Source organism: Pseudophryne corroboree, chromosome 7 (assembly GCF_028390025.1).
Source record: "Pseudophryne corroboree isolate aPseCor3 chromosome 7, aPseCor3.hap2, whole genome shotgun sequence".
NCBI classification, from domain to species: domain Eukaryota; kingdom Metazoa; phylum Chordata; class Amphibia; order Anura; family Myobatrachidae; genus Pseudophryne; species Pseudophryne corroboree.
In genome coordinates, this window is record NC_086450.1 from 384,489,116 (window position 1) to 384,516,006 (window position 26,891).

General features: G+C 45.5%; 1 long non-coding RNA gene across 2 annotated transcripts in view; it reads left to right on the forward strand.

Moving 5' to 3' along the window:
- The first annotated feature begins 8,006 nt into the window (after nt 1–8,006).
- LOC134943754 (uncharacterized) overlaps nt 8,007–26,891 on the forward strand; it is a 64,555-nt gene continuing 45,670 nt past the window's right edge. Inside the window, exon 1 of one of the 2 annotated variants that reach the window (XR_010181724.1) lies at nt 8,007–8,141. This is a non-coding gene — a long non-coding RNA (uncharacterized LOC134943754). Of the gene's footprint in view, nt 8,142–14,723; nt 14,748–26,891 lie in introns of those variants that run through there. The other variant, XR_010181725.1, reaches the window with a different exon arrangement.

Sequence of the window (26,891 nt, forward strand, 5' to 3'; positions counted from 1 at the left end):
TCTGGATGCAGACTACTGATTGGGCAGGCCAGCCTGGGAACAGAAGAGCCTTGTGGGAAGAAGAAGGAGGAGCTGTGTATGTAGACAGGAGGTGCTGGACGCATGCTGATCGCGGAGTAGAGCCGGAGCTGAGGACAAGTGTCAGCCACAGGACGCTGGATGGTGAGAGCAGAGCTGCAGAAGTGTAAGCAGTGGGGTGCTGCTGGAGAGCCATGTGCCGGGTGAGCGGGTGTTGACAAGCCGCAGCCGGAGACTAGACACTGCCAAGCCTAGTGAGAGGAGCAGACACCACGGGCAACTTGTAACAGTGAGGAACCATTAGAAGCTAGAAATTTAGTGTTTGCTGTTGCTAAATGTCTCCTCATCAGCACATTATAGACTGTAATTCCAATTATCTTATGCTATTATTTGTGATTCTACTTAACATGTTCATCTGTGATTCAAATGATAACCTGCCATTCCTCTGTGATTCAAATCAATTGTCTTTTGCATATTGACTGCTCCTTTGTGGTGTGAACTGTAGCCAATTGTCTTCTCTTTGTTCTTTATTGAGGCCCAATTCTTCTTTTTGTGATTATTTAAATTTAACGCCAATTAACTAATCCTCATCATCAATCCAGAGTTCATTGTAGCTCAATAAAAAGACATCCTGTTGGTATTGCTGTATTACTCCTGTTTTGTATCAATCCATCCTACCTCTCTGAACACGGTACTACAGGACAAGGTACGGAGAAAAACATTTCAGGGGAAAGGTCCATCACATAGCCACTCAACACCTGTGATACTTCTCTCAACCACTTAGACATAGCCGCCAACCCCCAGGGTGTTACATCTGAGTCTCTCCCCCCTATATCTCTGCAGCAGCAGCCTGTGTTTATGTTAACTCTCCCCCTACCACCACTTACTGGGATCTTCTCCTTGCTTCTACTTAAGGCAACGGAGGAAGTGGCAGGCTCCTCACACTCTGTTCTTCAGTGAGCGTGTTGTCATGATGTATCACACATGAAGCACAGACAGGGTAGAAAAAAAGTTATTGTGCCCGATGATCTTGGTCCCTCTATGTCTGTGCCCTGCTGGCCAGCCCAGTGACACAGGCATGGAACCTGGTCACAATCACTGGACCAGCCATCAGCTAAATTTGGGTTGGGGGAGCTACGACCAGGGGACCCCCTGAGAGAGGGGACCCAGGGGCTGCCTCTTCTGCTGCCCAACGCCAATGGAACAGCTCTTCAGTACAGGGCACTATAATGTGGAGAGATATCATGACGTCTGGGAGGGAGACTGCTCAGGAAAGGTGGAGCACACAGGCAGTACTGCCCACTGTAATGTATATTAGTAGAGGAGCACCTGGCACGGAACGAGTCAGGCGCACCGCTACTATTATAAATTGCTGCTGGTGCTAGGTAGTGGCGCATACACATTGCAGGGGGCAGCTGGTTCCACTCACAGGGTGTCTGTACTCATGTTTGTATGCAATAGCTGATTATCATGCAATATGGTGATTATCGTTAGACTGCATTGGTGACGTGATTGCACTGTGCATGCGTGAAGGTGCCACTGCGATGTCACTCACACTGAGGATGTAGTCATAGAGTGATTGACAGGAAGTTAATTGAGGTGTTAACGGGAAGTAACATAGTATCTAAGGTTGAAAAAAGACAATTTGTCCATCGAGTTCAACCTATTTGTGGTCTCCTGTGCAGTATTATTTTTGGACTACATTTTGTCTGATGCTGATGTCAGCCGTTGTGTTTTATTCCTCTTTTTTTTTTAATAACTATAGTGCGTGACTACGCACCATAACCCTAGATATCCTTATCCATTAGGAATTTATCTAACCCATTTTTAAAGGTGTTGACTGAGTCCACCATTACTACTCTCTCAGGCAGGGAATTCCAAACATGTATTGTCCTTACTGTGAAAAAACCTTTTTGCCGCTTTGTGCGGAATCTCCTCTGCTCTAACCTAAGCGAGTGTCCACGTGTCCTCTGTGCTGATCTTACCAAAAACAGGTCCCGCGCAAGATCTGTATATTGCCCCCTTATGTATTTGTAGATGTTGATCATGTCCCCTCTTAGTCTCCTCTTTTCCAGTGTAAACATGCCTAGCCTTGTAAGCCTTTCCTCATATTCCAGTGTCTCCATGTCCTTACTTAGTTTGGACGCCCACCTCTGAACCTTTTCTAGCTCCAGGATATCCTTCTTGTAGTAAGGTGCCCAGAATTGTACACAGTATTCAAGATGTGGCCTCACTAGTGATTTATATAATGGGAGTATAACACTCTCGTCCCTTGTATCAATTCCCTGTTTTATGCATGCTAATATCTTATTAACTTTCTTTGCTGCAATCCTACTTCGGGTACTGCTGCTTAGTTTGCTATGTATGTGAACACCTAAGTCTTTTTCCAGTACAGAATCCCCTAATATTACCCCATTTAGTATGTAGGTGTTATTTTTGTTCTTGCTACCACAGTGCATTACCTTACACTTGTCTGTATTATAGCTCATTCTCCATGCTTCTAGTTTAACTAAGTCGGTCTGAAGAGACTCAGCATCCCCCTCTGTATTTATAACCTTACACAATTTGGTATCGTCTGCAAAAATTTACACCATGCTCTCTAGACCTTCTGTTAGGTCGTTAATGAACATGTTGAACAATAGTGGTCCAAGTACAGACCCTTGTGTCACACCACTTAGCACTTAAGTCCAATTTGAAAATTATCCATTAACCACAACGCGCTGCTCCTTATTATCTAACCAATTTCTGACCCAAGTGCATATTGTGCTCCTAGCCCTATTTCTTGTAGCTTATAGATAAGTTGCATGTGTGGTACTGTGTTGAAAGCTTTGGCAAAGTCTAAAAATATTACATCCACCTCCTTACTCTGATCAAGATTCACACTTACTGTTTCATAAAAGCCAAGTAAGTTGGTTTGACATGATCTGTCACAAATCCATGTTGATTTCTTTTAATTACCTTATTGGCTTCAAGGAACTTCTGAATGCTATCCCTTAGAATACCTTCCAATACTTTCCCCACTATACAGTAGATGTAAGACTAACTGGTCTATAATTACCCGGTTCAGATTTACTTCCCTTTTTAAATATTGGCACTACTTCTGCTATACTCCAGTCTTTGGGAACCATACCTGATATAACTGAATCGTTAAAGATCAAAAATAGCGTTCTTGCAAGTTCAGAGTGAAGCTCTATAGGAACCTTTGGGTGAATTCCATCGGGACCCGGTGACTTATTAATCTTCACATTTTTTAATCAGTCACAGACTACCTCCTCACTTAAATAAGCACTTAGCAGTGGGACATTATCTTTGTTGAGATTGTGTGTTAGTCCCTGCATTTGGTCTCTCTTGTAAATACCGTTGAAAAAAACTAATTTCGTTTGTCCGCTATGTCATTATCATATTTGATTAAGACTCCCAACTTGTCTTTTAAAGGGCCTATACTCTCCTTCTTTAATCTCTTGCTGTTCATATATTTAAATACATTTTTGGGATTCGCTTTGCTTTCCTTTGCTAACAAGTTTTTCAGTTTCTACTTTAGCCGCTCATTTATTTGTTGCATATTTTGTTACAATCCTTATAGTGCTAAGATGACTCTGCATTCCCGTCAGATTTGTATTTTTTGAATGCTCGCCTTTTCTTGCCCATTAGTTCCTTTATCTTTTTGTTAAGCCACATTGTTTTGGGATTTTTATTCCTTTTTTTGCTGCTCGTGGGAATAAATTTGTGAGTATTTTTAACTAGCAGTCATTTTAATACATCCCATTTCTCCGTAGTATTTTTTCCTTGAAACAAAATTTCCCATTCAATGTCCCTTAAAGCTTCCCTCATTATGTTAAAATTGGCTTTGCTAAAGTTTAGAGTCCTAGTTGAGCCAGTATAGGACTGCTTATGAAAACTGATATTGAATGTGACTATATTGTGGTCGCTGTTTTCGATGTGCTCCCCTACTATAATATTTGATACCAATTCCCCATTGTTTGTTAATACCAGGTCTAAGATTGCATTGTACCTAGTTGGTTCCTCGATTAATTGAACTAAGTAGTTATCATTTAATGTGTTTAAAAACATATTACCCCTAGCAGTATCATATGAATCGTTTTTCCAATTTATCTCTGGATAGTTAAGATCTCCCATCACTACTATGTGTCCTACTCCTGCTGCTCTTTCAATTTGCTTCAGTAACAATTCCTCATCAGACACATTAATAACAGGCGGCCTGTAGCATAACCCCAATACTAACTTTTTTATTCCTTTAACGTCTCAACAGTATTTACAGTCCCCTCTTGAATATCTTCCCGTATATCAGGTTTTAAAAACGGCTTTTCGTAAAGACATACCCCTCCACTCCGTTTATTTAATCTGTCTCTCCTGAACAGCGTATAACACTCTAGATTGACTGTCCAATCATGAGATTCAACCCATCAAGTTTCAGTAATGCCTATAATATCATACTGTTTGCATGCTGCAAGGATTTCTAGTTCGCCCTTTTTACCTGTAAGGCTTCTAGCGTTTACATACATACAATTAAGATAAGTATTTCCCCTTGTGCTAGGGACATCATTCTCTTTATGCAGCAACGATGACCCGTAATTGTTATTAGTTAATGTTTTGGTAAAACTTTTTTTAATATCCATGTTAATACCCTTGCAGGCTGCTCTTTCCCTCCCCCCTACTCCTCCCCCCTTTCGTTCACTACTGCCATCCTCACTATTCTCACTGCATGACCCATAGTTTGTAGCTAAACCCTCCCCCCAGGCACCTAGTTTAAAATCTCCTCCAACCTTCTAACCATCCTTCCCCCAAGCACCGCTGCCCCCTCATCATTCAGGTGCAATCCCTCACTACAACAAAGATGGCGCCTGACAGAGAAGTCCACTCAGTGTTCCAGGAACACAAACCCCTCTTTCCTGCACCAATCCCTAAGCCACACATTTACCTCACTAATCTCCCTCTGCCTCCCTGGGCTAGCATGTGGCACAGGTAATATTTCAGAGAATATTACCTTAGATGTCCTTGCCTTAAGTTTCTTACCTAAGTCCCTAAAGTCTTTCTTAAGGACATCCCACCTTCCACTAACTTTGTTGTTGGTGCCAACATGCACCAAGATCGCGGGGTCATTCCCAGCCCCTCCCAACAATCTATCTACCCGGTCCACGATGTGCCGCACCCAAGCACCCGGGAGACAACCACGGCGATCACAGTCCCGGTAGCAAATTGCCCTATCTGTCTTCCTGATAATGGAATCCCCTACCACCACAATCTGACTAGGTACCTCACTATCTTTTATCCCAACTGCTCCAGAGGAACCACTCCTCTGGTTGTAGAGGGAACAGTCTCCTCCGGCACCGTCATTTTCCTCACTACCATCCACCGAATCCTAGTCCAATTGGGCAAATTTGTTTGGGTTTGGTAGTTCAGAGATGTCGAGCCTCCCCCTCTTTTGCTTCTTTCTAACTGTGACCCAGCTAGCTGCCTGGTCATCCTCATCTACCGGTGACCCCTCCCGCAACTCCTCCACCGTTCTATCTAAGCCTTGCTCGAGATTGTGAATCTCCCTCAGCCGCGTAACGGTTTGCTCTAGATCAGTTGTCTGGGATTCCAGGGCAACCGTTCGCACACACCTCGTGCAGATGTAATCACATTGGGACGGTTGCTCCAGGTGCGCAGACATCTTGCAAGACATGCACTGAGTGAGATCCCCAATCACAGCCCCACTCATATTGTTTGTTAGGTCTAACTCCCTGTTACCTTCAGAAGAAAAAAAGAAAAACAATCTATGTAATGCAATACAGTACTATAGCCTAGCTGTGACGAGAAACAATATACAACAATAAGACAGTAAATGATAATACAAAATAAACAAGGACAAGCGGAAAAAAAGAAGGACAGAGGGAACAGGAGATAAAAAACAAAAACACAAAAAACACTCACTTATACAATAATGAAGTTGGGCTTATACTTATCTATCCTTGCGCACCCCATGATCCTTCTCTTTTATGCAGCAGTAGTCCCCGGCTCATCCAATGGCAGCAGCAGCAACGGCAGCAGCCTCCGGCCCCCTCCGTCCGCTCCCCTGATGGCTGCAGCAGCAAACTCTGGCCCCCTTGAGCAGCTCCTACTGGCAGAGGCAGCAGTAGGCTCTGACCCCACAGGCAGGATGTGGCTGCAGCAATTTGCGGATCGGCCGCAGCAACGTCACCGGGCAGTACCTAGTACACTCACACACACAAAAATGCAGCCCCTCACACAAAAAAAAAAACAAAACAGGCAGCCCTACACACACAAAATATCTGCCCCTCACACACACAAAATCTCAGCCCCTTACACACGCGCACACACACACACACACACACACACACACACACACACACACACACACACACACACACACACACACACACAATTTCAGCCCCTCACACACAAAATCTCATCCCCTCACACACACACAAAATCTCAGCCCCTTACACACACAAAAATCACAGCCCCTCAGTCACTCAAAGTTACAGCCCCTCACTCACACAAAAAGGCAGCCCCTCGCAGACTTACACAGAGAGCAGCAGCGGCTGCGTGCCCCGCTCAGCTATGGCCTCCTCACCGGTGCTCGCTCTGACTCCTCCTCCAGTGCCCAGTACCTGATCTGGACTGATCCAGTCCCCCTCTCCGGCACCTCCGCACACCCCCTCACACGTGTCCGACCTCTGACCTCACCCGCGTGCGATCTGCGAGCACTTCCACTTCCAGTTCGCCACTCCTCCTCTTCTCACAGCGTCTCCAGCCTCTTCCTGAGTGGTTAGGAAAATGCAGGCGTGTCATGGCCATTTTATGGGACGTGTATCTGCCGATGGCTGCAGGCTCGTACGTGCAAAAACATGGCATCTGAGTCGCTACTGCTGTGTTCAGTCTGCATAACCATAGACCAACCCTTAGTTCCAATGTTCCTTACATTTGCGCATAGTCTGCAAATGTGTAATCAGTTGCGAATGAGTTTGCGATGGTGGGCGTCTCTTCATTTCTGGGTGGCAGTAGCACTTGCTGACATTAGCAATTCCATAGCCTAGACCAGGGGTTCTCAAACTCGGTCCTCAGGACCCCACACAGTGCATGTTTTGCAGCTAACCCAGCAAGTGCACAGGTGTATTAATTACTCACTGACCCATTTTAAAAGGTCCACAGGTGGAGCTAATTATTTCACTTGTGATTCTGTGAGGAGACCTGCAAAACATGCACTGTGTGGGGTCCTGAGGACCGAGTTTGAGAACCTGTGGCCTAGACAATCCCACTTGCATAGCGTACAAACATGAATTAGGCCCTCTTTGCAGCAGCACCACGCGCCCCACCCTAGTTACAGCCCTGCAGCTGCAGAGAACTTATATGCTAATATAAAAAACTAAAACCCCTGCACCTATAGGGGTTTATCTTCCATATGTTGAACAGGCTGTCACTAAGAGTGATCTACTGTAGCTTCACTTATACTTATTTTCCTGGTGTTGGGGTTACCTTTTACTCTACGCTGAGTCTGCCTATAGTGTGAGTTGATTATCTGTTACCACTGGGTGGGACCTATAGAAACAGGGGCTGCCTGATTCTTGAGTTTCTCTCTTCTCTTGCTGGCTGGATGATGCACAATCATTTGCATGTGCTCCACCTCCGACACCCATGAGCCAACTGCCACGGCCATCCTGGCTCTGTGCTTTTCAAGTTTGCACAATGCTATGGGATCCATCAATCAATCACGCAAGCAAGCAGTGTGACGTTCTTCTTCAACGGAAGGTTCTCTGGTTGCGCCGAACCATCCCATGACACCCAGATGAATTATTTCAACAGGTCCATGAAAGTGGATTTTCATTTTTAAAAAGGCAGCTAACAGTTCCTGCCTCCAGGATGCCTCTGCTATGATGCGTTTTCTGTGATGTCACAATGAGCTTGCTTGGGCTCGGTTGTATAGGCTGCATGTGTTTGCTGACAGCCACTTGAGGGAGACACACACCAGGAGATGCAGCATTTCATCGGAGGTTGTTCCTTTCCTGCCTTTCCAGCAAGAGCACTCACCTCCTGCAGCCAGTCTGGACACAAAATGGTGGCCAAAAACAATGGGTGGAAAGCCAAAGTATAGGATAATAGTAAGTCATGCATTTAGGAATTAGTTTAGAAGTAGAAAATGCTGTTTATTCGCTCGTAATTTGAATTCAGGACTGAGGCCTAGGTACAAATCACATCCTGATACCCCCACCCCCCCCCCCCCCCCACAGCATTTAAATATGCCTTGGATAGAACTTGGGAATTCAATAAAGACTAGAAGTAGACACAAAATGATAATCAGTAGTAGAATTTTAGTGATCAAGAAAATATTGCATACAATCTCCTATATAATAGCCCTGTGACTCTGTGTCTGGACATCTAACGCTGGGCATGGCTTGGAGCTCTCATTGGGTTAGCAGCAGGTTTATCACCTTCAGTCCACAGCTGATTGGCCGAGAAACGCCCTCCCACACAGGTTACATCCAATGGAAGGCTCTGCCCTTTGGCTGCTGTGTTTTCACTGACCAGTATTAGTAATGGGGCTGATGGAGCTGCAGCTCCAGCCCCACACCCCAAAATAGACCCCCTGCATCTGCAGCAACACACCTTCCAACACTTTACACATAAACACTGATACGCATTCAAAAAGACGGCGTGGCCACGGGTACAGCACTGTGGCCACGCCCCTTTTCATATACGTTTAATGGAAGCTTGGAGAGCCAGAAATCGGTACAGACCATAAAAAAAAGGGACTGTACCTGCCAAAAAGGTGCAGCTGGAGGGTATGCCACTGCATCTGCAGCAAGTCTCTGCGCTGTAGATAGGGAAAACAAAACACTTTTACTGCAGCGTCCTATGACCTGCTGTCAGTCCGCCTGCCCTCCCTCCGTTTTCATAGCCCTCCCTGCGCCGCATACTCTCTGCGCCCCGGAGCCTCCTCTGTGCGTGATGTCACAGAAGTGCCTCCCGCCACAGGCGCGCCCAGATCCCCACAGGCCCTGACTCCGCAACACAGCACCTGTGCTTCCGGCCTGGAAGCCCCGAGATGGCTAATGTAACGGATAGAGTGGGTGATATCACGGAGGGTAATGTCTGGACGCTGAATCAATGTAAAAGGTGACAGTGCTGCGCAGTGCAGTGGCTGTGCAATCAGGGCCGGTGCTACAGTGTTTGGCGCCCCCCTACAAACTATAAATTTGCACCCTTGCATACTTTACAAATGAACAGCGCACATAATACCCCATGTAGTAGAGACACTTACACATGTAACGTCCCCTGTACCAGAGACGCTTACACATATAACGCCCCCTGAACCAGTGACGCTTACACATCTCTTGCCCCCCTGTACCAGTGACGCTTACACAAGTAACACCCCATGTAGCAGTGACGCTTACACACGTAATGTCTCCTGTACCGGTGACGCTTACACACGTAACGCTCCCTGTACCAGTGACGCTTACACACGTAACACCCCCTGCACCAGTGCCACTTACACACGTAACACCCCCCTGTACCATTGACGCTTACACACGTAATGCCCCCCTGTACCAGTGACGCTTACACACTTAACGCCCCCTGTAGCAGTGATGCTTACACACATAACGCCCCTATAGCAGTGCCACTTAGACACGTAACGCCCTCTGTACCAGTGCCGCTTACACACGTAACGCCCTCTGTAGCAGTGCCGCTTAGACACGTAACGCCCTCTGTACCAGTGCCGCTTAAACACGTAACGCCCTCTGTGCCAGTGCCGCTTACACACGTAACGCCCCCCCTGTACCAGTGACGCTTACACACGTAACGACCCCTGTACCAGTGCCGCTTACACACGTAACGCCCTCTGTGCCAGTGCCGCTTACACACGTAACGCCCCCCCTGTACCAGTGACGCTTACATATGTAATGCCCCCTGTAGCAGTGACGCTTACACACGTAACGCCCCCTGTACCAGTGAAGCTTACATATGTAATGCCCCCTGTAGCAGTGACGCTTACACACGTAACGCCCTCTGTACCAGTGCCGGTTAGACACGTAACGCCCCCTGTAACAGTGACGCTTACACGCGTAACACCCTCTGTACCAGTGCAGCTTTGACATGTAACGCCCCCTGTAGCAATGCTGCTTACACACGTAACGCCCCCTGTGCCAGTGCCGCTTACACACTAACGCCCCCTGTACCAGTGCCGCTTACACAAGTAACGCCCCCTGTAGAAGTGACGCTTACACACTAACGCCCCCTGTAGCAGTGATGCTTACACACGTAACGCCCCTGTAGCAGTGCCGCTTAGACACGTAACGCCCTCTGTACCAGTGCCGCTTAAACATGTAACGCCCTCTGTGCCAGTGCCGCTTACACACGTAACGCCCCCCCCCCCTGTACCAGTGCCGCTTACACACGTAACGACCCCTGTAGCAGTGACGCTTACACACGTAACGCCCCCTGTACCAGTGAAGCTTACATATGTAATGCCCCCTGTAGCAGTGACGCTTACACACATAACGCCCTCTGTACCAGTGCCGCTTAGACACGTAACGCCCCCTGTAACAGTGACGCTTACACGCGTAACACCCTCTGTACCATTGCCGCTTTGACATGTAACGCCCCCTGTAGCAGTGCTGCTTACACACGTAACGCCCCCTGTACCAGTGCCGCTTACACAAGTAACGCCCCCCTGTAGAAGTGACGCTTACACACTAACGCCCCCTGTAACAGTGATGCTTACACACGAAATGCCACCTGTAGCAGTGATGCTTACACACGTAACGCCCCCTGTACCAGTGACGCTTACACACGTAACGCCCTCTGTGCCAGTGCCGCTTAGACATGTAATGCCCCCTGTACCAGTGACGCTTACACACGTACCGCCCCCTGTACCAGTGCCGCTTACACACGTAACGCCGCCTGTACCAGTGCCGCTTACACACGTAACACCCCTGTAGCAGTGCCGCTTACACACGTAACACCCCCTGTAGCAGTGCCGCTAACACACGTAACGCCCCCTGTACCAGTGCCGCTTACACACGTAACACCCCCTGTACCAGTGCCGCTTACACACGTAACACCCCCTGTACCAGTGCCGCTTACACCCCCTGTACCAGTGACGCTTACACACGTAACGCCCCCTGTATCAGTGACGCTTACACACGTAATGCCTCCTGTACCAGTGACGCTTACACACGTAACGCCTCCTGTACCAGTGACGCTTACACACGTAACACCTCCTGTACCAGTGACGCTTACACACGTAATGCCTCCTGTACCAGTGACGCTTACACACGTAATGCCTCCTGTACCAGTGACGCTTACACACGTAACGCCTCCTGTACCAGTGACGCTTACACACGTAACACCTCCTGTACCAGTGACGCTTACACACATTATGCAGCAGTCACACATACACACAAATACACACACAACATACACATATATATATATATATAAACACACATACATACTGTACATACATTACACACATACACAGTCACACATATATACAGTATACACAGACACTGTATATACACACACACTCACTCTCTTTCCAGACACTTATCTCATGAAGTCTGGCTGGCCGAAACTGTAGGAGCTCATCCTCCTGTTGCAGCATGGTCCTGTCTAGCTCCGCTCCTTATTCCCATCCAGCTCCACCCCCTTTGGATCCCGTCCGGCCACTGAATGTCACACGGGAGGGGAGGGGGAGAGGAGGCTTTGTGCTGCCGGCGCCGAGGGGGAGAGGAGGTTTTGTGCTGCCGGCGCCGCTGCATGTGTGACAGCAGCTGGCAGCAGCAGCAGGGACAGCAGCAGCAGCTCAGCACAGGGATGCAGAGCAGGAAGAACGCCTCTCCTTCCTGGTGCCTCCCTGCACTGCATCCCTTTGCTGAACGGCTAGCGCCGGCCCTGTGTGCAGTGTCACTGACACTGCACAGCACTCTCACCTTTTACATTGATTCAGCCAGTCACACAGTTCTACCAGCCAGTCACTATTGTTAGCACCAGTGTCCCAACGCGCGGCATTACAGGGAAGTAGACGCACTAAAAAAACTACAACTCCCAGCAAACCTTAGCGCCAAAGCATTCTGGCCCTTAGGGCTGCTGGGAGCTGTAGTTTATTGCGTACACCTTCTTCCCTGTAATGCGGCGCGTTGGGACACCGGCCCAAACAATAGTGACTGCATGCTGTGTGAATCTGTGGGAGAGCCACTGCCAAAGGGAGGAAAGCAGCTTAGCTGCTGACAGGAGGAGAAGCAGGATAAGCATTACCCGCCCCTCCCCGACTCACAGTACCTCTGGGCCCCATCCGCGGCACTCCCACACACACCCTCCAGCACCTGCGGTAGCTCCGGACCCCCTCCCCTACCCGCAGCAAACCCGCCCCTCCCGCCGCACCACCACATCCGCCCCTCCCCCACCCGGAGCACCCCTGCAACTGCTTCTCCCCCAACCGCAGTGGCTCCGGACCACCACCCGCGGCACCCACGCACCCTCCCCCACCTGCGGCACCACCTCACCAGCCCCTCCCCCACCTGCGGCACCACCACAACCGCCCCTCCCGCGGCACCCCAGGATCCCATACGCCTCTTCCCCGCACCCCCTACTCCCCCAACCAAAGCACCTACTAGGTGATTCACCAGGCCCTGGTTGCGCTGTTCACACAGTTGCAAGGGGCTTCCATCCCTTAACCATTGCACGCCCTTTGTCCGTGCAATATTTAACCACTCACACAATTATGATTGGATGTAATACTCCATATAATAAAAATATTGCATGCCACAAGGGTGTGCAAGGGTTTAGGGGGCGTAGCCCCTTACGACGGTGTGAAGAGCGCCCGTAGGGCGCGATGAATCACCTAGTTTTACAACATTCCCCCTAAATCAATTGAGCAATCAAGTCCTTGCAAATGCACACCCAAATGTCATGCGAAAAAGCAGAGGTTTCTGCACTACTGGAAAAGGATCCTGACACGGCCACCAAGAAATTTTGACAAAAAACAGGCACACACTCCCTTACACACTCATTCACTCCTGTATTGTGAGTTTCTCTCTTCTCTCGCTGGCTGGATGATGCACAATCATTTGCATGTGCTCCAACTTCAACACCCACAACCATAAGCCAACTGCCACGCCCATCCTGGCTCTGTGCTTTTAAAGTTTGGACAATGCTTTGCAATATATCAATCAATCAATCAATCAATCAATCATGCAAGCAAGCAGTGTGACGTTCTTCTTCAACGAAAGGTTCTCTGGTTGTGCCAAACCATCCCATGACATCCAGATGAATTATTTCAACAGGCCCATGAAAGCAGACTTTGATTTTTTAAGCAGGCAGCTAATAGTTCCTGCCTCCAGGATGCCTCTGCAATGATTCGTCTTCTGTGATGATTCTATGATGCGTTTTCTGTGATGTCACAATGAGGTTGCTTGGGTTTGGGTGTATAGGCTGCATTTGTTTGCTGACAGCCACTTGAGGAAGACACACACCAGGAGATGCAGCATATTATCGGAGGTTGTTCCTTTCCTGCCTTTCCAGCAAGAGCACTCACCTCCTGCAGCCAGTCTGGACACAAAACGGCGCCCAAAAACAATAAGTGGAAAAGACAAAGTATAGGATAATAGTAAGTCATGCATTTAGGAATTAGTTTAGAAGTAGAAAATTTTGTTAGTTCGCTCGTAATTCGAATTCAGGACTGAGGACTAGGTCTGAAATTCAGGATTCAGGACTAGGTCGGCCTCACATCCAGATAGCCCTCTATGCATTTAAATTTGCCTTGGATAGAAGTAGGGAATTATATGGAGACAAGTAGACGGAAAATGAGACTCCACAGTGCAGTTTTCAGATATATTTTTTTAATCCATTGTAGCATTTTCATGATCTAGCAACTGTTGCATACAATTTTGCAACAATTAAACCCTTGTTGCAAAATTCCCCTAAATCAGTTTAGCAATGCAAGACCTTGCACACTTAAAATCTATTCAAAAAAGCAATTCAGTAGTTTATTTTTGAAGGACGGAGGTATCTGCACTGCTGGAAAAGGATCCAGACACCATCATGGAAAAGGCACCTCCTGTTGCTCTAGTTACATTCTGCACACCTACTCCACCTAAGAAGATTTGGCAATGGCCATCGCAAAGAAATCCTGACAACAAACAGGCACACATTCCCTTACACACTCACTCACTCACTCCTGCATGTGCTCTGCCTCCGACACCAACACCCATGAGCCAACTGCCACGCCCATCTGGGCTCACTACTTTACAAGTTTGCACAATGCTATGCAATCCATCAATCAATCATTTACGCAAGCAAGCAGTGTGAAGTTCTTCTTCAACGGAAGGTTCTCTGGTTGTGCCGAACCTTCCCATGACATCCAGATGAATTATTTCAACAGGTCCATGAAAGCAGATTTTCATTTTTTAAACAGGCAGCTCCTAGTTACTGCCTCCAGGATGCCTCTGCAATGATGCGTCCTCTGTGATGCTTCTGTGATGCGTTTTCTGTAATGTCACAGTGAGCTTGCTTGGGCTTGGGTGTATAGGCTGCATTTGTTTGCTGACAGCCACTTGAGGGAGACTCACACCAGGAGGTGCAGCATATCATCGGGGTGTGTTCCTTTCCTGTCTTTCCAGCAAGAGCACACACCTACTGCAGCCAGTCTGGACACAAAACAGTGCCCCCCAAAAAAATGGGTGGGAAAGCCAAAGTATAGGATAATAGTAAGTCATGCATTTAGGAATTAGTTTAGAAGTAGAAAATTTGACTACCGGTGGGCGGGATATCTGGCATGGCCGCCTTTTAGTTTAGCTCCTGGACGAGGTGCCGATAATCTACAGGAATCTGCTGTTAATATTAACTATTGGGCATCCCACACAACGGCATCAGCTCGCTTCAGTTGATGCATTTTTTGTGCCACGTAGCAGTTTCTCTGCTAGAGTCCGGCTACACATGTTGTTGGCCTATATGACTGCGTGTAAAGGCGCAAAAAGCAGCATGGCCTGCAGTATATCAAGATCGGCTGTGTTACCCTAGTTAGCCACGAACCTTTTGCTACACGGAGTGGTGGCCAGGTGGTTGGGTTTCGGCATAATCTGGTGGAAGGCAGAATCTGGTGGAACGTGTGCCCGTGTGGAATCTACCCCTGAGTTATTGCGGTTGGGGAGGGACCTTACCTGCTCTGCTGCCCCGGACAAGTGTGACCCACAAAACTTTTCTTGCTACTGGGTGCATCGCCAAACCTGGGAGCCCTGTGGATCTCTCCAACAACATGGGCCGCTTCGAGCAGCGACACATCTGGGGGGGCGGGGCCGGGGCGAACCTGGTCCTATATGGACAGTTTATAGATGACCTATTTATCATTTGGGAAGGGGACCTGCAGTCTGCGCAGAATTTTGTAGGAAGTCTGAATAATAATGACTTTGGGATCGAGTTTACCAACACTATAAGTGAGTCGGTTATAAATTTTCTAGACATTACACTAACAGCAAATGTAGGAGAAAATATACATACAGAAACATTTATCAAAAAGGTAGACCAGAATCGATATTTAAATTATAGGAGTAATCATTACAAAGTTTGGAAGGACAACGTACCAAAGAGCCAGTTCCTCCGTATTAAAAGAAACTGTTCATCAGAGGAAGGGTTCTATAGACAGGCAGAAGAAATTTATAAGTCATTTAATCAACAGGGGTATCCAGATCATGTACTTGAGAAAGCTCTACAGGAGGTCATAGATATAGAAAGGGAAAATATACTAAAGGGAAATACAACAAAACCACACATTTCTAAAAAAAAAAAGGCCCCCTCAAAGAATTGGCAGAACATTCAAAAATACAGAATAGAACTACTTCATTTATTACCAAATATAACACAGAATTTGGAGAAATTAAGAAAATCTTTAAGAAAAATTTCCCCCTACTTAAACTTGATGAGGTGTTGAATAACACCACCGAGTTATCAGAAAGGGTAATATTCAGAAAAGCTGAGAACTTGAAGTTAAAATTAACTCCTAGTCTATTTAAACAAGAAATAAAACAGGATAAAGTAGGAAGCTGGCTCCCCCAAAGACCAAAAGGTTTCCATCAATGTGGAAGAACAGGATGTCTTACTTGTAAATATTCAGAAAGAAAGGTAACAAGTTTTGAGTCAACTATAACTAAAGAAATCCATCCTATAAAGAGGTTCATGAACTGCAAGTCCACATTCATCATATATCTATTACAATGTGGATGTGGACAACAATATATAGGCAGGACAATAAGAACATTAAACTGCAGATTTATGGAACATAAAAGGAATATTGAAAAGAAATTAAGAACTAACACATTATATAGACATGTTACAGATTGTCAAGATGGAAATATGGCCAATATAAAGATCACGGGGATTGAATGGGTGGATATCACGTGTAGGGGGGGGGGGGGATCGTTACACAAGATAATGTAAATAAGAAGCATATTGGATTTTTTGTTTACGTAGAATGTCTCCGTTAGGATTGAATGACACTATAGAACTAAACAATATTTAGGGAAGTAATATCAAGGTGTAACACTTTCACACACATACCAGTGACAATGTTTAATCAAATCACGGGGTGGGGGGGATACACACAAAAAATTAATGGTAATGGTGTGAGGTATATTATGATTTATAAATGTGGGGAAGATAAGACTCACTATATAAAATAAATAAAATATAATATTTTTAACAATAAAATATTTTATGAAAATATAAATAAGATAATTGTGTTTTGCAAAGAAGGTGATAGGATATGGAGGTGGATATATATATATATATATATATATATATATATATATATATGTGTGTTCCTTTTTTTATATATATATGCCTTGGGACAGAATGAGCAGAAGTATTACATAATGAGAATTATAATATCATAAAGAAATAATAAAATGATTATAGGTAAACAAAGGGTGGAGTGAAGGAATTATATTATTTGAAATGGGTTTAATATACGATTGGGTTTAATTTGAGAAGCTATAGAGAAACCATGGTTGTTTTATATTTTAAAAATCGTAAAGAATAGACAGTCATGTATATACAATTCATGGGAAGTATATGGTAACATAAAAAGAATAAGATGTAATATCATGTTTTAATAGAGAATTAGATGATGATAGGGTGATATGCTGATGTAACTTAATGGATCGTGACCTGTAAAGTTGTGAGAAATACAGAACTACGGAGAATGTAACAAAACGGCAGACGAGACAGAGGCTTGATACGCACTAAGGAGTGCGCATGCGTAAAATGGTCTTGGAACGCAATAAGGAGCACGCACGCGCAAGAGGGCGCGGTGACGCGATCATGAGAGGGTATTTAAACAGGAGAACGGGGCTCATTAAGGACTGTGTCTGAGGAAGCCGCCGACGGTAACAAAAAAGGCGGAGAAACGCGTTACACATTCAAAGGAGCCCATCCACAACTACCACTGTGACAGCCACGGACCCCAACGAGATTGGAACCAACAGCGCCACTTGAATCCCGGCAGAACGCAATCACGGTAACCTAATTGATTTAACAAGAAACCGAAGGGATCAAGCTGTAAGATTTGGAACCAGGGGAAAACAATGTGGATATAAGTCAAGTGTTTTAACAATCCAAAATGCATGCATTTAAATAACATCAAAAGCTGTGCACAGCAGGGACTCAGTGAACTCTTTCTAAAAAAGAACATTTTGTAGCAAAGACTGTTACAGTGTATCGGATCCAATTGAGTAAAAATAATAGGACTCTCTATATATAGAAAAACATTGTTTTAAATCCTAGGACTGTTCGAAAGGTTTATCAGTATACAGCCTATCTATATATATGTTTTTAAGTTTTAGTTTTAAATATGTCTTTTCAAGGTTAAGAGCCGTGTGGGAAATACAGGCTTTATATTAATACATTTTTTAAAGCTGTCTATATAATAAATTCTATAAAAATAAATTATAATTTTTTGTTTATAAAACTGTCTAATGAGTATTAAACCCTTTTTATACACAGTAATATATAGAATTACATGTACATTTTTACTCTATATCAACTATTTGTTAGTGGTGTAGCGCATCCCCAGCACCAATTTTCTCTATAGTATATTTCTTTGAGGTTGGCAATTACCTCATTAGGGGAAGCAGCAGCATAAACTGACAAATTGATGAATAATTAATTAACCTGAACTCCACCCAGGTCAGCGCACTTGTTTGTTTGTGTTTGGTATCTCTCCAACAACCCTGTCAACTCCTGGTACTAAGCTTGTGCGTGTCCCTTTTTCTAATTAATATTCCCTTCTTTCTTCACTTTTTTTCCCTTTACTAGATTCCTTCCCTCCTTGTGCGTTAGCTAGTCGTCCCCCAAAGGTACCTCTCTCCCATCCATAACCTCCGATTACCCTTATCTCCCCTTTTTCTTTTTTTAAATTTCTTCTTAATTATTCCCTCCAGTTGGTATATTATCCTGTAGTAAGAAGGACATATTGCAAGTGGACGTACTGTGGACTTAGGGGGTCATTCCGAGTTGTTTGCTCGCTAGCAGATTTTAGCAGCATTGCACACGCTAGGCCGCCGCCCTCTGGGAGTGTATCTTAGCTTATCAGAATTGCGAACGAAAGATTAGCAGAATTGCGAATAGAAAATTCTTAGCAGTTTCTGAGTAGCTCGAGACTTATTCCTACACTGCGATCAGCTCAGCCCGTTTCGTTCCTGGTTTGACGTCACAAACACGCCCTGCTTTCGGCCAGCCACTTCCCCGTTTCTCCAGACACTCCCGCGTTTTATCCTGGCACGCCTGCGTTTTTCCGCACACTCCCATAAAACAGTCAGTTTCCGCCCAGGAACACCCACTTCCTGTCAATCACACTCCGATCACTTCAACAATGAAAATTCATCTTTCGGACGTGATTAAATTTATTTATTTATTTATTTATTTATTACCAGTTATTTATATAGCGCACACATATTCCGCAGCACTTTACAGATAATATTTGCCCATTCACCTCAGTCCCTGCCCCAGTGGAGCTTACAATCTATATTCCCTACCACCTGTACACGCACACACATTCACACTAGGGTTAATTTTGTTGGGAGCCAATTAACCTACCAGTATATTTTTGGATTGTGGGAGGAAACCAGAGTACCCAGAGGAAACCCACGCAAGCACTGGGAGAATATACAAACTCCACACAGTTAGGGCCATGGTGGGAATCGAACCCATAACCTCAGTGCTGTGAGGCAGTAATGCTAACCATTACACCGTCCGTGCTGCCCTAGTTTCTAGTTTTGTGCTAAAATACTTAGCGCATGCGCACTGCGTACCATGCACATGCGCATTTTTGCCTTAATCGCTCCGTTGCGAAAATCGGCAACGAGCTAACAACTTGGAATGACCCCCTTAGTCTGTTGTAGCCGTACATACTTCTTCCTTGGGGCTCCTTCGGATTATAGTTGTACGGTCTGACACAGCTAAGGACAGATGTTCCTATCTCTTCTGCGGATCTTCCCACATTCTGAATCTTTGATTTAACTTTTTTTTTCTTTTTTTTCTTTGTGTGTTTATTTTATTGTTTTTGATTTATTGGCAATAGTCACTGAAAACTTCATATTAGACCTTCTATATATTATTTAATACTGATCATTGGAAGTGCGCCACTGCCATCTTGTGGTTATTTATAAATTAATTATCTGCTTGGTATTTATCTATACATGGTATAATTGAATATGGTATAAATATTGTCCTGTATACGGTATAATTGTTAGGGGTGTTTTCTAGTTAACATTTTTGCTCTCCAAACCCGGGGGAGGGGGAAGAAAAGAAAAAAGGGGAGAGGGCACTCAGTTAAATGGGATTATTGATACCTTATTCGTATCTATTGGCACTTCTCCCATTGTTGCCGCTTGGTGATACCTGACCAGCTTACACTCTAATTTCCCATAAGTGCCTTGATACCTCCTAGTGGTAATTTGTATCTCCTGCCCTATTTTTGGTATTATAATTGTATTTCTGCCATCCTTCTGAAATATATTTTTACCGTCCTTCTGAAATATATTTCTGGGATATTGCTCCACTATCGAATACATTATCTTTTTTTTTTCTCCTTTTACTGTGTATTGTATACTCACCCAGGTAATTTGGGCGTAGTGTCCCATATACTCATTGTACAGAATTACTTGTTTGTGATTATACTTTATTGTCTCACCATATTGACTGATACTTATGTTCCCAATTGATATGTGATGCCAATGTACAGTACCTTATAGAGATGTTTTAATTTCGTTGAGGATGTTGCTCCTGCATTAATCACACTTCATGATCTAGAATCTGCACTATTTCTCTTAGACTATTGGAACCCCTTAGCTAGCACACTTCCACCTAGAGTGGACGCCTGATCACTACTGTACCAGGGTATGGACAAATACCTCCACAGGTCTACTCCTGTCAGACCCGCACCAAATCCTCAGGCTACTAAGATGGGCAAGCCAAAACAAAATCAGGGGAAACCGTCCCCTCCTTCCCCATATTTTAGTGAATCAGCAGATAATGATTCTGATGGGCCCTCCTCTGCGGGACCTAGTTCTCAGGGCCCTTCAGCCGTCTTAGAGATGGCGCAGGAAATTTCCAAAATATTAATGCCCCAATTGGATAAAAAAATTAGACTCGCTTCAATCATCTTTTGATGCGGCCTTGGCCAAGATAGATGCAAACACGTCTAGATTGAATGCTGTGGAGCAGCGCGTAAGTGATGTAGAGGATCAGACACAAGGTACACAGCAAAATGTGAGTTCTCATTCAGACACAATTCAGACCCTTTTGGCAAAAATAGATGACCTAGAAAATCTTACTATGAGAAGTAATCTTAGATTCATTGGGGTCACTGGTTGATCTTGTATCTGTTACTAGTCCTAGGGTCTTAAAAATACGGGATGACACTCTTTGCCATACGTGGAGATAGTACATCGCATTGGCCCGGACCGGGTGGCTAAAAATGCTAGATCCAGACCAGTAATTGCTAAGTACCTAGATTTCCACATGAAGGAAAAAATCCTGGCTGCCTATCGGAAATTGCCTACATTGGAAGTCGATGGATGTAAAATCCTAATATTCCAAGACTTTTCGGCTACTGTCACACAGAAAAGGAGGGATTTTTAGAGGTGTGCAAATGGCTCTATGACCATAATGTAAAATATGCCCTCTTATACCCTGCAAAATTGTGAGCCGAGGACAACGGCCGAACCTTGTACTTCACTGACCCCAAGGTGGCCAAAACCCACTTTAGCGTTGTAGTAAAACCAGATAGATCCCCCAATAGATGAGTATGGTAGCCGGAGCCTAGTTAAGAATGGAATCAATTCAGATAGATCCCTTTATTACTGAATATATGAATCAATGGGGATTTTGTTTTTGTTCCGATGCTTTTGTTAGGTTCTACGCAGATTTTCTCAAGTTATCTCTGGAGCAACACTCCTCAAGTTTGTGTTATTGTTTTTATTTGTACTCAAATTTATTTGTTTTTAGGTGCGCATCACACCGTGAGGGTGATGCCCGCCACAGATTTCGCAGCAGGAGGAAAATTTAGAAAAATGTGGAGTAGGCGTTGCATGACTGCATTTGTTTTATGTATTTTTGTTTTCTCTCTTTCCCTCCCTTTCTCCCTCGCACCTGGGGGGACCCAAACTATCATGACAGGTCTGGCATTGGATAAGCATGACTACAATAACAGCTACCCATTCCTCTGAAACCTTACAGAATAAGTTGACATTTTTATCATGAAATGTCGGAGGAATTAATTCTGCAGTAAAAAGAAAGCGAGTAGTCTCCCATCTTAAAAGATTTCGCTCAGATATCATCTTCCTACAGGAGACTCATTGGGCAGAGGGTGACATTGGTGCACTACGAGCATCCTGGATAGGGGACTGTATAACGGCCAGTTATTGCGGGAAGGTCAGGGGAGTAGTCATTCTTTTACATAAAAACTTGCAATACACCATTTTGAATGTCATAGCGGATCTGAATGGTAGGTACTTAATCGTGGATGTGGAGATTTGGGGAGTGAAGTACACTTTGGTTAACATTTATGCCCTTAATGTCGCACCTCACTTATTCCTTGGGCAAATGATGGGGATATTAGCACAATGCACAAATTATTCTTTGCTTGTAGCAGGTGGAAAATCCGTCTCTGGATAGACAGCCTGCTCCCCGATCCCTTTCCTCTGCAGTTTGGCGTCAATTTCAATCCTTTAAAACTACTCTTCAAGTTGCTGATATTTGGAGATTTAACGCCACAGATAAAACTTTTTCTTTCTACTCAGCTGTTCACCACTCATTGTCCCGTATAGATGCTTTCCTTTTGGCGGATGATTTAGTTCATCAAGTGAGGGACGCTGATATTCACACCATACTAATCTCTGATCATGCGCCTACACCTTATCTCTTACTACTCACAGTGGAAGTAGAGGTCCAGGTCAATGGCGGTTCCCTGCATATCTATATAAATCAGAGAAATTCAAAGAATTTCTCCTAACGCAATGGATGAATTTTCAAGATGACAATATAGACGCATGGGATACCCCCACTATATTCTGGGGGCTCCTCTAAAACAGTATTAAGGGGTCATATCATTGATTACGTTTCTCGACAGCATAGAGAGGCAACAGCAACTTACATATCTCTTTCTGGGGCTTTGCGGCACTATAGAGCGGATCCTACATCTTTAACCCGGGAAGCTTATTTACAAACTAAGCAATTGCTTGAAACTCATTTGATGACACAGGCTAAAAAAGATGTCCTTTATACTAAACACAAATTTTATAGATGGGGGAACAAGGCTGGGAAGCTCCTGGCCACGCTCTAGAAACCAAAATATAAAAGGCCCTATATTACCACAATCCGTAATCCCCTTGACGGTAGACTACTCACAACTACCACTGATATCATTAAAGGGTTTGAAAGATATTATACAGACCTATATAGTGATTTACCATTTGATCCAATAAGACATGAAGCCTTGTTTAGAGATGTGGCTTTACCTGAGTTGTCTTCAGCTCAACAAGAAGCACTTAGTGGCTCGATCACTATCACGGAAGTATTATCAGCTATATCTCATTTACAATTGGGTAAATCTCCTGGCCCTGATGGGCTTTCCAATGAGTATTATAGGCTATTGCAACAACAGGTGGCCCCAGCTCTTGTAGATTTGTTTAATGATATGGTCAACAATTAAACCCCATTTCCCCATTTTACCAATACTACAACTATTTTACTTCCTAAACCCTACAGGGATTTGACACTGATGGGCTCCTATAGACCAATTAGTCTCTTGAATACAGATGTCAAGCTTCTGGCTAAAATTATGGCTGACAGGTTACAGGGCATTCTGCCAGACTTACTCTCTTCACATCAATTAGGTTTTGTAAGACACCGACATTTGTGTTCATGGGATTAGAACGCCAATTGCAGCAGTGGCAGTGTCTTCTATATCACAGTCGCACACCAATATTCTGTTGAGTCTTGACACAGTCAGTGCATTTGATACTGTATTATGGCCTCATTTATTTGCGATCTTACAAAAAAGAGGCTTTGGCACGTGTTTTATAAACATTGTTAGATATTTATTTACATCCCCTACTACATGTTTATTGATTAATGGTGGTAGCAGTGCATCAGTGGCAATGTATAGGGGCACCCCTCAGGGGTGTCCGTCATCACCCTTATTGTTCAACCTTGCTATTGATCCTTTATTACGTTTGTTGGAAACAGATTAGATTTTTAAAGGTAGTTAAAACGAGATTTATGGTAAGAACTTACCGTTGTAAATCTCTTTCTGCGAGGTACACTGGGCTCCACAAGGATTAACATCGAGGTGTAGAGTAGGATCTTGATCCGAAGCACCAACAGGCTCAAAGCTTTTGACTGTTCCCAAGATGCACAGCGCCACCTCCTCTATATCCCCGCCTCCATGCACAGGATCTCAGTTTCGTTAACAAGCCCAATGCAGTAGCAGGTACCAGAGACGACAATCGCTCGTAGGCAATTACACCACACACTCACCACCGTAGAGGGTGTCAGCGGCTATGCCAATACCAACCCAAAGAAGCTAAGTGCGTCAGGGTGGGCACCTTGTGGAGCCCAGTGTACCTCGCAGAAAGAGATTTAACAACGGTAAGTTCTTACCATAAATCTCGTTTTATGCTGCGGGGTACACTGGGCTCCACAAGGATTAACATCGGGGATGTCCTAAAGCAGTTCCTCATGGGAGGGGATGCACTGTAGCAGGCACAAGAACCCGGCGTCCACAGGAAGCATCCTGGGAAGCGGCGGTATTGAAGGCATAGAACCTTATAAACGTGTTCCCTGAGGACCACGTTGCTGCCTTGCACAATTGTTCAAGAGTCGCACCACGGTGGGCCGCCCAAGAAGGTCCAACCGACCGAGTAGAATGGGCTCCTGTACATAAGCATGTGCAATCACCATTCTAATCCATCTGGCCAAAGTCTGCTTGGAAGCAGGCCATCCACGTTTGTGAAAACCAAACAATACAAAAAGAGAATCAAATTTCCTAATGGAGGAAGTTCTCTTCACATAGATACGGAGAGCCCGTACCACATCCAAAGACCGCTCTTTGGGAGACAACTCAGGAGAATTAAAGGCAGGAACCACAATCTCCTGGTTAAGGTGGAAGGAAGACACCACCTTAGGTAAATAACCTGGCCCCGTTCTAAGAACCGCCCGGTCACGGTGAAAAATCAAATAGGTAGACTTACAGGATAAGGCACCCAAGTCCGAGACCCTTCTAGCTGAAGCAATCGCCAGCAAGATTAGGACCTTAAGGGAAAGCCACTTAATGTCAGCAGAGGCAAGAGGCTCAAACGGAGACACTTGCAAGGCCTCCAAAACCACCGACAAGTTCCAAGGGGCCACAGGTGGCACATAAGGAGGCTGAATCCGCAACACACCCTGAGTAAACGTATGGAAATCAGGTAGGGTAGCAATTTTTCTCTGAAACCAAACCGACAAGGCAGAGATGTGAACCTTGAGGGATGCCAGACGCAGGCCTAAGTCCAGGCCCTGTTGTAGAAAGGCCAATAGTTTGGCCATACTAAACTTGAAAACGTCATGAATGTGAGACGCACACCAAGTAAAGTAAGCATTCCAGACCCTATGGTAGAACCGAGCAGAAGCCGGCTTACGGGCCTTCAACATAGTTTGAACGACAGCCTCAGAAAAATCTTTGGCCCTCAGGACGGAAGCTTCAAGAGCCATGCCGTCAAAGCCAGACGGGCCAAGTCCTGGTAAACATAAGGGCCCTAAATGAGGAGGTCTGGTCATTGTGGAAGTAGAAGGGGACGATCCCACGAGAGACCCAGGAGATCGAAGAACCAGTGCCGTCTGGGCCACGCTGGAGCGACCAGAAGCAGGTTTCTTCCTTCCTGCTTGAACTTCCGTATTACTCTGGGCAGGAGTGACACCGGAGGGAACACATACAGTAGCTGAAAGTTCCATGGAATTGACAGAGTGTCCATGAACGCAGCTTGAGGATCCCTTGTCCTTGCCCCGAAGACCGGAACCTTGTGATTGTGTCGAGACGCCATCAGATCCACATCTGGAAGACCCCACGTGTCCACGAGAAGTTGAAACACCTCCGGATGGAGGCTCCACTCTCCGGCGTGTACGTCCTGAAGACTGAGATAGTCCGCTTCCCAGTTCAGGACGCCCGGAATGAACACTGCGGATATGGCCGGCAGATGGCGCTCCTCCCACTGAAGAATCCGTGATACTTCCCTCATTGGCATGCGACTTCGAGTGCCGCCTTGATGATTTATGTACACCACCATGGTGGCGTTGTCCGACTGTACTTGAACAGGTATGTTCTGTATTAGATGCTGGGCCATAGTCAACGCATTGAATACTGCCCGCAGTTCCAGAATATTGATCGGGAGCAGAGGCTCCTCCTTGGTCCACCGACCCCGAAGAGAGTGTTGTTCCAACACCGTGCCCCAACCTCTCAGACTGGCATCTGTCGTCAGAAGGACCCAGTTGGATATCCAGAAGGGCCGGGACCTGCTCAATCACTGGTCCTGAAGCCACCAGCTCAGTGACAGGCGGACCTCCGGAGACAATGAGATTATGTGAGATCTGATCCAGTGAGGCAAGCTGTCCCACCTGGTCAGAATTAACTTCTGCAGAGGGCGAGAGTGGAATTGAGCATACTCCACCATGTCGAAAGCCGACACCATGAGACCCAGCACTTGCTGATGAGATAGGAAGCATTGAATCCTGTCCTGAAGCTTCAGGATTTTCTCCTGAGACAGGAACAACCATTGGTTGTGAGTATTTAATAATGCTCTGAGATGTAACATGCTTTGAGCAGGAACCAGGGAGGATTTCTTCCAGTTGATCAGCCACCCGTGGGCTTTCATGCACTGGACCGTCAGATCGAGATGACACAGGAGAAGTTCTGGGGAATTTGCCAGGATCAACAAATCGTCCAAGTACGGTAGGATCCTGACCCCTTGACGGCAGAGTGTAGCTGTCATGACCGCCATAACTTTGGTGAAAACTCGGGGACCCGTTGTCAAACCAAAGGGTAACGCCCGAAATTGGTAATGAAGGTTGCCCACCTCAAACCTCAGGTACTGTTGATGAGATACCGCAATAGGAATATGTAGGTAGGCATCCTGTATGTCCAGGGAGACCATATAGTCCCCAGGCTCCAAGGCCAGAACAATAGAGTGCAGCGTTTCCATATGCAACTTGGAGACCCGCACATGCTTGTTCAAGGACTTCAGATTGGGAATGGGCCGCGAGGACTCGTTCGGTTTCGGGACTAGGAACAGCGGTGAATAGTACCCCTTGCCTCTCTGAGCCAG